Source organism: Paroedura picta, chromosome 6 (genome assembly GCF_049243985.1).
Source record: "Paroedura picta isolate Pp20150507F chromosome 6, Ppicta_v3.0, whole genome shotgun sequence".
Taxonomy (NCBI): domain Eukaryota; kingdom Metazoa; phylum Chordata; class Lepidosauria; order Squamata; family Gekkonidae; genus Paroedura; species Paroedura picta.
In genome coordinates, this window is record NC_135374.1 from 90,812,651 (window position 1) to 90,824,540 (window position 11,890).

The 11,890-nt window shown below is 43.2% G+C and overlaps 1 protein-coding gene across 1 annotated transcript in view; it reads right to left on the reverse strand.

Moving 5' to 3' along the window:
* Window positions 1-9,678, reverse strand: part of LOC143840726 (uncharacterized) — a 31,553-nt gene extending 21,875 nt beyond the window's left edge. The window contains exon 1 of the mRNA XM_077344265.1: window positions 9,641-9,678. The gene's annotated coding sequence lies outside the window, so the exon portion shown is untranslated. The remainder of the gene's footprint in view (window positions 1-9,640) is intronic.
* Between the last annotated feature and the right edge of the window lie 2,212 nt (window positions 9,679-11,890).

Below are 11,890 nucleotides of genomic sequence, written 5' to 3' on the forward strand. Positions count from 1 at the left end.
AGGCAAGGATCCGGCAGCACCCGAAGCTATGAATCTGCTCTTTGAAGTATTTCCAATAGCAACATGATTATGACATATCCAAGGCATTCCAAACCTTTGTCTTGTTATGTCAATTTGTGGTGTTCCAGAAAAGAGACAGATGGATTTCAAATAGATAAAATATTTTCCTGAAGAAATCATTTGGCCATATTACTATAGACAAGACACGTGTTCATTGTTCTTCAGAGCATCATCTTAGTTCTACTAGAAAAAGCTCTGTTCCAGCATGTGTTGTATTCCAAGTGTGAAGGCTTTCAATGACTACTCATGTTACAATATCTGAGTATCATTAAGGATGGTAGAGAATGAAGGCAACACAAGAGGTTCCCCTGGACTCTGTGTGGGAGAACTTTGTGGTTTTTAGATGAAGTTCTCTGGGTCATTGGTTTAAGGCTTGTTACATTCTCAAGGTATAATGTGCAAAACCTAAGATTTTGTCATAGCAATCCACCTCCAGTTTGTTAATGTTGTATTTTACATACTTCAAAGTGTTCCTCATACAGGTTTCTCCATTAAAACCAAATCTCTCTGGGCAGAGAAGTACATCCTTGAATATCTGGCTGATTTTTTCCCATTCCATTTCAACAACGTTAGAACAGGAGACAAAATGGAGTTTAGTTATACTGTCTCTTTGTAGTTAGTCCCAAACGACTGTGGCTGAAGTATCATTGAACCAAGGACGGGAAAGGAAAGTAGATGGAATGTATATGTTGGAGCACTTTTGTATTTTCAGAAAGAGTTGGCAATAAGAAGAGTAAGCAACACGAAGTTTTAGCGCAAGCTAAAATTGATGTTTCAGATAATGTTGCCACAAGGGATGTGGTGAATAGTATTCTAGTTCTGCAGAGTTAGACGTAAAAAGTAGCTGAACTTTCACATGTATCCTGTTACTAGACAAGTTCCTGAATTCTTTCTAATATTGCCATTCCATCACTTTTTCTTTTATTTTTTTTAATGTGGAACTCCTGCTTTTACACACACACATTTCTGTACTAGCAAGAGAACAATCCAGGCAGAGCAGCAATTTTCCTGTGGGAGTGGTGGAAGGATTAGCCTTGGGATAGGACTAGAACTCTGGATGAATCTTCAAGAATCCAGGTAGAAGAAAGGCAGTCTAGGGGCAGATGGAGCCCCTACAAAACTGCCAGTTTGGTGTAGTGGTTAGGAGTGCGGACTTCTAATCTGGCATGCCGAGTTCAATTCTGCACTCCCCCACATGCAGCCAGCTGGGTGACCTTGGGCTCACCATGGCACTGATAAAACTGTTCTGACCGAGCAGTGATATGGGGGCTCTCTCAGCCTCACCCAACTCACAGGGTGTCTGTTGTGGGGAGAGGAAAGGGAAGGTGATTGTAAGCCGCTTTGAGCCTCCTTCGGGTAGAGAAAAGCGGCATATAAGAACCAACTCTTCTTCTTCTTCTTCTTCTTCGTGGTCAAAGAAACAAAGCTTACACAAGGAATACGAACGGGATGAGGGTAACTTGCCAGAACAGTCGTAAGGAATGCTCTTGAGTGGAGTGGAATGTCTAGTCATTGTCATGTATTTTAATGCTGTAAACTGCCCTGAGCCGTAGAGAAGAGCAGAATATAAGTGAAATTTATTATTATTAATAATAATACTAAACATTGTTTATTCATTATGGCCTGGTGTGAGGAGATCCCAGTCAGTGGCCTACTAGCAATTTTCACCATAAATACGAGGGCCAATCTATTCTTGAGTCCAGAATTCAGACTTTGTATTTGTGAAGGTGGTCATCACAATTTAAAAAGTTAGGATTTACAATCGGATCAGAGCAAATTGATAATGCCCAAACAGCAGCTCTCCTGAACAGAATCTTTTAAAGAACGCTTTGGGTGTAAGGAATGCTAAGGTCTGTTTGATCAACCCTTTATGGGTCCCTTTCTCTGTATTCTCCCTTTTTAAAACAGTTATTCCAAAAACGTTCAGGCTGAAGAAAAGGTCAACTAAATTGAGCAAAGAGTTGAACATTGGGTTGGGTTTTTTTAGTTTAAGGGGGAAATAATAAATATTTCTAAAATTATGTGTGGTATATAGCAGCTGTCCCCAAATCCCAGTCTGGAGACCGGGACCGGTCCATAGATCAGTCGGTACCGGGCCGCAGCTCCTCCTCGTTCTCCTCACCAGCTGCTTCCTCGGGGGCTGCCCTGCCACTCTGCTGCTGGCTCACATTTGGTGCTCTCCGGTGGCTGCCATGGCTGGGGCTCCCCCTCAGTGTGGGACTGCACAGCTGCTGCTGGCAATGCCCCCCAGTGGGTGGCGGGAAGTCAGGGGCACTGGCGGGAAAGCAAGTGGAGCAGGGGCTCAGGTGGTGGCAACGAGGTTCCTCGGCAAAAGACTATTCCCCCCTCCTGAGCCTCAGTAAAATTGTCAAGTGTTGACCGGTTCCCAGTGATAAAAAGGTTGGGGACCACTGGTATATAGGATGGTGATAATTTTTTGTGCCCTCTCATAATTAAACCACTTTTCTGCAAAACTTTGGTTTTGCCCTGTCTTTTTCAGAAAACATTTTTTTCGAAAACTTAGTCCCAGTTGGAAGCATGTTATGCTTGGTTTTATACCAAGGGGTATGGAGTGCTGTGGCTGGAAAGCCATCTTGAAAAAACAAAAATGGCCAGTGTAAACTTTCACTGACATTACTTCTGTTTTTGTCTCAGCAGACAAACACAGCCTCCTCCCTAGAATTTATTACTCATTCAGTTGTTATGCATCTGTCAGGATGGGAGTATAGAAACAACAGAGCATGTGCTTTTTGAATGTAAACTATAGAATCAAATTAGGAAAGAACATACAACATCTCTCCCACTAACTAGGCAGACTTCTGGTACACTTAAGAAAATGCTGTCTGATAAAAAATAAAGTATTAATTTCTGCAGTAGCCAAACTTGGTAGGTTGGCTTTCAAGATTAGGAATGTCCCAAAGGAATCTAGAGGAAATATACCAAAGATTGTGCTACTTGTATTTTAGATTATCCAATCTTAAATTTTAACATTGTTAGTTTTAATTTATTTTAATCTGTATATATTTTGTACTCTGATCAAGTACTGTAATAAATCTTCTATCTAGGTCCTTATTCAGTTACCCTAAGATACTATCCGCATACAAGCTTGTTCATATGAATCAGCCCTGACAATTACCCATGGTCTATTCTTGTAAAAATAATTGGGATTTATTCCATTAATTTGAAGAAGGTCATTGACTGCAGACACAGGGAGTCAATAGCGGAGGTCAATCCTGAGTCATAAGAGTCGGCCACAAGCATTCATTCACAAAAGATTGTGTCCCAGTCAGTGACTTTGTATGCCTATTGATTCTCTCCCTCTTTTATTCATTATTTACTATGATTTGAACCTGGACTAAGTAAAGGCCACAACAATGAGTACAAAGCGTTCGGAAAGTGCAACTGTTTGCTAAGCACTGCTAATCTCTTCATCATGAGACAAGGGGCAACTCAATAATACACCTCCGTTCTACCTGTTGAGCCGCACAAACAATAGAGTGCGCTCTGTCAGGTAAGGTGTTAGAAGTCAGGCCACTCCTCTCATTGAGAGGCATAACCATAAATCATAAACACCCTTCCTTCAATATCATGTCAGATTTAAAATGCAATACACTGCCTGACCGAAAATGACACAGAAATAGGTGTCAGCCAGATCATAAGTACAAAGGCACTGTCCAGCCCAGCAGAGCCCAGAAACGGATGCTGGCCAGAGCAAGCCTCCAGAGACAAGTCTGGACGTATAGTTTAAACTGTGCAGGAAAGAGTGGCTGACCTTTTTATTTATTTATTTTATTATTAAATTTCTATACCGCCAACTCCCGGACCGGCCGGCTCGTGGAGGTTCACAACAGAGTAAAAACATAAAAACATGGATTACCATCTCGCCGATGATGATGATGATGATGATGCTCCTTGGGGAGCATTTTACCCTATCTCGAGAATAATCTTGCCCCATCCCTCTGTGTGTGTGTGTGTGTTCTCTGCTCCATACATACATCCCTACTTGTGTGTGGGCATTTCCTCTTTTTCCATGAAATGCTGGTCATTTTGTTGCTGACCCTGTGGACCTTTTTTTTTTGGCTGGATTAGTAAGTATTGCCTTCCCCCAAATACTCTCTCCCCTTTCCTTTATTATTTTATTAATTAGCCTATTATGTTTGTTTCAGTGTGTTTTGTGTGTCTTGTACCCACTTATTTACCTTTAATAAAAACCTTTCCAGTCATTTTGAGAAACGATCCTCAAAAACATTGGTGGAGATCCCGGTTATACACCTCTTGCAACATCTCCTTTAAGCTAATTTCTCTCAACTACCTAGGAGACCTCCTGAAGGGGGAAATCAGAAATATTTGGGAGTAACGAAGAATCCCAGAAGCCAGCGTTTTAAAGCTCATGGTACTGTCTTTAATTTTACTGTGTATCTGTCTAATTGCCAGGGCTTGGTATTGAATTGTAGGTTGGTTTGGCTTGGATTCTGTCATTTGAAATTGGTTTTGTTGGTCTTGCTAGTCTTTGGCCTGGAGAAAGCATGGAATTCCACCCCACCCACCCCCATAGGAAACAACACAGGATGGCTATATTAATAAAACTTCTCACATGCCTTTCCAATGCTAGAAACATATCAATGAACAGTCAATAGAACGTAAAGGGCTGCTCAGACTATTTGCATCATGCCCACTATAAAGGCTTATATTAATCATATATTTATGTTAAAGAGCTGCTGGAGAGCCAAGCATTGGACAACGTAGGAAGCCCCCAGCCTGTGTGGCAATGATGACTCCCCACTTCCCCAGTGGTTAACACTCAGATGGGCAACTCAAGCTATCCAGGTAGCATTGTGGACACTAGTCGTCATCATCATCATCGTCGTCGTCATCATCATCATCATCATCATCATCATCATCATCATCATCATCATCATCATCATCAGTTTTACTGCTCATGGCCTTAGGCCATTGTAAAATGTTTCAAAGCAGATGACCAATATACACAAATCCCTGCCATCATGTGACCTTAAAATTCACATTAAATTGGCAATAAAATCATTAGTCACAACTCTCGATCTAATTTCCTTTGCAGACACTGCAAAAAGAGATACCTTGTGAGCAACATGAGGGTCAATATCTGATCAAAGCAAGCACATTTTATCTATGTCTATTAGTCCATGGTACTCCACAAGAGAACTCCCCAAGAATTTAGATTTAGGATCAGCATGAAGTGGACATTAGTAGACAACCTAGTAGAAGAAGATGAGTTGGTTCTTATATGCTGTTCTTCTCTACCCGAAGGAGACTCAAAGCAGCTTACAGTCACCTTCCCTTTCCTCTCCCCACAAATAAATAAAATAAAATAAAATAAAATAAAATAAAATAAAATAAAATAAAATAAAATAAAATAAAATAAAATAAAATAAAATAAAATAAAATAAAATAAAATAAAATAAAATAAAATAAAATAAAATAAAATAAAATAAAATAAAATAAAAAACCTGACAATACAGGGACCAGTTTTAGTATGGGACCTGGAGTACTCCCGGAAGTCTAGATCAGGGGTAGTCAAACTGGCCCTCCAGATGTCCATGGACTACATTCCCATGAGCCCCTGCCAGCAAATGCTGGCAGGGGCTCATGGGAATTGTACAGAGATCAATGTGAGGAAGTAGCAGTTCAGTGTGTAGAGGCTATGGCATCACATCCCCACTGATCCTCCACCCCTTCACGAGCACTGTCCTCCAATCTGCATGAGTTTCCCAAGCCAAAAATGGGCAGCCCTAATTGGGTCACCTCTGTATATAACTAGAACCATTTCACAAAAAACAGTCTAGACTAGTGGTCATGAGGCAGAACCTACATGTTGACTGTGGAACCCACCTTCTGGGTTAGGAGCCCTAAGTGAATTATCGTGACGATGTCTGCACACATCCTGAGAGAAACAACAAGACAGTGAAGTGAGTTCATGCAGCTGGTGAAAGGATTCAGCAGGCTCTTGAACTCTGACTACCCCTTTCCTGTCACATGACTGCAATGTCATGAGACTTCCTGCCATGTCCTCGCAGCTTATTAGGCCCCATGTTGCTACCTGAGAATAAAGCATGGACCTGGATCTGGAATGGCCACTGCTCTGGAAATAGGCTTGCCACTTGCTGACTCACTGCAGGCAAACTCCTGCCTGCACTCCACATCCCTTTGCACTTGCTCAGTGGAGTGGCAGGAGGTAGGGGGAATGATGGCACTACATCTATTGTCTCTCTGGGAATTGAAGACACAATGGCTTCTCTTTCTCAACAAGGGTAGGGTTGCCAGTTCTGGGTGGGAAACTTCCTGGAGGTCTGGGCGTGGAGCCTGGGGAGGAGAGGGAGTTAACCCTCCAAAGCAGTCATTTTCTCAACAAGAACTGTAGATCAACTGTAATCCTGAAAATTCTCCTGGCCCCACCTGGAGGTTGGCAACCTTGCAGCCCCATGATCAAGGCAGTCTGTTTCTTTCCTTAATGTTTCCTCAAAAATTCTTATTTGTTTCAGACTACACTGTTTAAGAATTACAATTCCTGTTTGAAGAAGAGTTGAGTTTTATACCCTGCCCGAAAGAGTCTCAAAACACTGCCAGAAAGAGTCTCAAAACAGCATACAATCATCTTCCCTTCCTCTCCCCACAACAGACACAATTCTGACAAGAGGACTGCTCAGTCAGAACTAGGCTTGTGTGCTTTGGTGGCCACTCCAGCCTGAAGCGGCTAGCGCCATGGTGTGGGAGGGAGGGGTGGCGCCGGTGCCTGCATGCAGGTGTGGAGCTCTGTCCGTGTGCCTAGTGGTGCGCCGCCACCTCCCCTCCCCGCCACCCCCCCCCCGCATCACGGCACCAGCCACTTCGTGCTAGAATGTCCTCCGAAGCAGCCAAAGCGCTGAAGCCTAGTCAGAACAGCACTATCAGTGCTGTGGTGAGCCCAAGGTCACCCAGCTGGCTGCATGTGGGGAAGCGGGGAATCAAACCCAGCTTGCCAGATTAGAAGCCACCCTTCTTAATTACTACACTACACTGGCCTTTTATAATAACAAATATAATCATGTGGGATATGGAGTTAAGCCCAGCCAACTCTGCAGTGGGAAAGGCTGGCCTTCCCGATGTCTCCTTTGTCTCAGGCCCAGTTCTGAAGGGTTGTGCCCATTGCCGTGTCGGCATCTATGGGATTTGGCCAGAAGGGGCAGAGCATCAAACCATTGACACCAGTGTGATTCATCCATTAATAACACATTGTTTTAAAATGAGCCCTTTGTAAGCCCTTTCTTTTGTTCATTTTCTCTCCGGCTGGTAATTAGAGCAACCAAATGTTTAGACAAAAAAGGCAAAGTGCTATCAGCATCCCCCTGCTTCCCTGAACTCAACCTCTCCTCTTTGAATCAGTTTATCACAGATTATACTGTACATAATTATCAAGTTGGGAGGGTGTTTTGTTTGTAGGGGGGTCTCGGGGGATTCTGCAATTACCTTTTCAAATTAAAATTGATTAAGCCTGAGTATCCAAGGAAATAGGAATTAAAGGTTTATAACATGCCGACTGCTACTGGAGGCCTGAGTATATGCTTTAATAAGTCCTGTTGGACTGCCGACAAAAGACTGGCATGAATTCCTTGACAAACTATGCCTTGGGGGGAGATGCAGAGGATGTTTTAATTGGCAAGTATAATCTAGAGGCACTCTGTTCAATTGTAGAGATTTCTAATATGCAGTTTTGTATCGCGTCTGCTGGGTTTGCAGCGCAATCTGAAATCCACAAGCCAATTCACGCTGGGAAATGGCTACATGAGTTTGTGCGCTGCAGGAGATGAGTGCATGGAGAGAAAGGCTACCATGACCTGGGCTTGGCATTGCGTGGACTGTTTTCCAAAATCACAAATGTGGGGAAATGTGGGGATCAGTGACTGGATAACCTGTCAAACCCAGCTCCAGCAGAGCCAGTAGATCTCACTCTTTGCTTTCTTTTTTGGTTTGTTAGTTTGCTTTCCTAACATTCTGTATAATCTGCCTTTATCACAGGGACTCAATGTGGAATATGCATCATGAGTCAGTACAATCAACAAAATGGGCCACTCAGGAACCATAGAACCTTAGACTCTGTATGGCCCCTTCCAACTCTATGATTCTATGAGACTCCTAAGGTTGGAATGGACCATATGGACCATCTAGTCCAACCCCCTGCTCAATGCAGGATCAGCCTAATGTATCCAACATAAGGTTCTGTCTAGCCACTGCTTAAAGACTGCCAGCGTGGGGGAGCTCAACACTTCCTTAGGCAGCCAATTCCACTGCTGAAGTACTCTGACTGAATTTTTGACAATGGCCAATTATGGGCCTGGAGGTGGTGGGAAGGGGAAAGGCCCTGGGTGGGCACGTACACAGCTGTGCTTCAGAACCATATTTTACATGATCACACCACTTCTGGGATTTCTCAAAGCCTAAAGGATATTTCAGGGGTTTCTCAATGGTAAAATCATTGAGAAAGGCTGATTTATGCAAATGCTTACTTGGGTCACCGAATTGGCATTAGTTGCCACCTATTATCTCCTCCCTTGTTCCAAAGAAGTGCACTGGTGCTGCCACAGTCCTCAGTCTGCAGCCCCTTGGAGCTGAGGGCAGCACAAATGGGACAGGGCTATGTGCTCCCTCCCCACATGACTCTCTGCAATTCACTCTGAAGTCCAGTGGTGACAGTACCCCCACACACACACACACACACACATCCTTGAGCCACTGTTATTCAATTCCCAGAAGGAATGACTGCCTTGGAGTCAGACAACAACAGCATGGGAGGGGGGGAACATTTCCTTTGCCAAACCCTCACCACTTGGATGCGCTGGTTATGCTGAAGATCTATGTGCTTCCCCTTCAAAGGCTATTGATTTCCCACTGAGCCTCTAAGTGGCACTAGACCAAAGAGAGTTGAGTCACGCTTGCTTCTGGCCTACTGTAAACAGAACTGTTGCTGCCTGCTTGACCCATGTGTAGCCTGTTTGATGCTGGTGCTACTCTCTGCAGTCACACAGAACGAACTCAGCAGAACGTTCTGGTTCTACCAGATTTGGAATCTGTTCTTCACACAAATACTGACTGCCATTTTGAGGCAGTATATGTAGTGGTCAGATGAAACAGAGGTATGAAGTCTGCTGCTTTAAGTCCCTATTCAGAAGAAAAGCAGAGTACAAATGTAAACAGAGAAAAAAATTGAGGAGTGATTGTACTTCTATCTAAACAGTCTTCCAAAAATATTGTTCTGTTTCTAGGTTTCTTCCTGTGTTACCCACCTCCAGATTTCCACAGATTTCCCCAGCATTTCCTCACAAATGTCCAGCATTTTGAAATATCAATATTTTTGACAGTGTCTGAAGCTTAATCTAATAGCCTCAGATCTGAAGCAACAGAACTGAAACAGTCGACCGAAGCACTGGGAGAATTTCCTTTCTGTAATATTTATTACTATTGATTAATGAATCAACAGGCAGGAAGCACAGATGGATCCAGCGACATCTACAGTTTTGAAAACAGCCTTGTTCTGTCCTAGCAGGCTGCTGTGGCAGTCTGTGATTACCTGTTTTTGTTGCGATGACACAAGGAAACTGCATAAACTGCAAGACAAAAGCAAAAGGCCTGACAGCTCAGCTCAAATCTTTCTCTGTGTGGAAAAATAATATTAATCAAGGATATCCATTAAGATAGTGCATTTCATACTAACAATGAAGTTTCCAAGTAATGCTGGGTTCTTAACCCAATTGTGGTATTTGTCCGCTGCAGTTCTGAGAATCTGCTGAGTAAAGTGGGACTGACTTCTGAACGGATTGGCTGGGGTCTGCTCTTATAGAGTACCTTTGAAAAGAGACTTCTTCCTTCCCAAGCATGCTCAGTCCGTGCTGAGTAGATCAATACTATACAAGGCACAGGCCACGGGTGGCCCTAGAATGTGTCACTCCCCAAGGGACCCTTTTGGGAAGTGGAATAATAAAGGAGGATTGTGCAAGTTTAGAAAGCCCCAGTGCATCCATTTCCCAAGCCAGCATTTCTCAACGTTTTTATCTTTGAGATATCCCTGAAACATTCTTCAGGCTTCGAGAAACCCCAGAGGTGGCACAATATTGCAGAATATGGATGGGAAACATAGATGTGTACATGCTCACCCAGGACCTTCCCCCCCTCCAAGCCCAACATTGGCCATTGTAAGAAGGCAGAGCAGTCAACATGACCATATATGGTCATACCCATTTGGAAAACCCTCTCGAGGCCATGAAGAAACCCTGGTTGATAAAGCCTGTCCTAAACGGAAGAAGAGTAGCTTAGGAAGCATCTCTCCAAGGCAGACAGCTAAGCTGCCATTTAGAAACTGCATGTTAGCTTTGGGTCACTGAAGGCTGGAATGTGAAGAATCTCTGCTGAAACAGCCATTTACTCACTCAGTCATATTTCCCAATGGGATGCATATGTCTGTATATGGAGCTTAGCAAGTGTGCGTGTGCGTGTGTGCGTGTGCGTGTGCGTGTGTGTGTGTGTGTGTGTGTGTGAAGTGTATGCATGAGTGACAGAAATATGAGAATCAAATTTTTGAAAAATTATTTCATTTGTTGTTGCTTATGTCCCCTGCTGGCAACATTTGTATGAACCCTAGCAGCAGAAAAGGCAGCCAGTCTTCCATTCTCCTGAGTTTAAGAAAAGAACAAGTGAGGGCTTATATTTTTGAACATCAGACTTGTATCTCCCTTGTTCCAGTGATAGAAGCTTTAAATTTTCTCTCTCAGTTTAGCTACAGTTCCAGGAAGAAGAAGAAGAAGAAGAAGAAGAAGAAGAAGAAGAAGAAGAAGAAGAAGAAGAAGAAGAAGAAGAAGAAGAAGAAGAAGAAGAAGAAGAAGAAAGAATGAAATCAACCAAACAGAGCAAAACAAGGCAAGAGAGCTGGGTCTGGTTCCCCACTCCCATCTGCTTTGTTGTTGTTGTTTACCAACAACCCCCTTCCTATCACTTCAGGAGCCCAGGGGAAGAAGAACCCTCAGGCGAGCCTAACTCCATGAAACAAAGTCCCTGTATCTGTCCATGGTTCATTGACAGGTGTGGTCTGGGAGTTCTGGCTGCCAGATTCTTTTTTGAAACTCAATTACACCACACGAGCTCTACCATGTAACCTTCAGGTTGCGTTGCTGATATAACAACCATACTGCAGGTGAAGAATGGAAAGTGAGAAAATGCTCTCCTAACCAGCAATTCACTAGTATTTGATCTGGGTCTCTCCTTGTTTGTATTTTTCTGGAGCACACCTCTCCTATGAAATCACCTGGATCAGTTTCCTTCAGAAGCTTCTGTTATTCCGGCATCTTAATTCAAAGCACTTGTGTGATCGGTCTCACTAATCCCATTGTGTTTCTTCTTCAAGTGTCTGAGCCCAGATGTTGAATTATGCCTCACAGCCTTCTGTGTGGCTCCTGTTGGGTTTTTCGCCTTTACTTGGGGACAAGTCAGAACTGCCGTTTTAGGCGATGCTTTCAGTGAGTCAAAATATTGACAATAAGTCTGTGCAAGAGAAGTGGTATGATTTCTGATAAAAGTGCAATTATACATTACCCCTGAGAGCTGGCATTTCTGCACTAATGTTGGTCTCAAATCTTCAAGAGGCACCAGTTTTTGGAAATGTGGAAAGTGGAATCTTTCTCACAGGGGTAATTAGGAAGGCTCTGTTGCTTTCTTTGAAGATGTATATAAATAATCCAACTGCACTGCTCAATCAAATGTATGACATCAGATACCTTGTTTCAAATACATATGTCTAATTTCTACCATCTCACACACATTTTGAGGG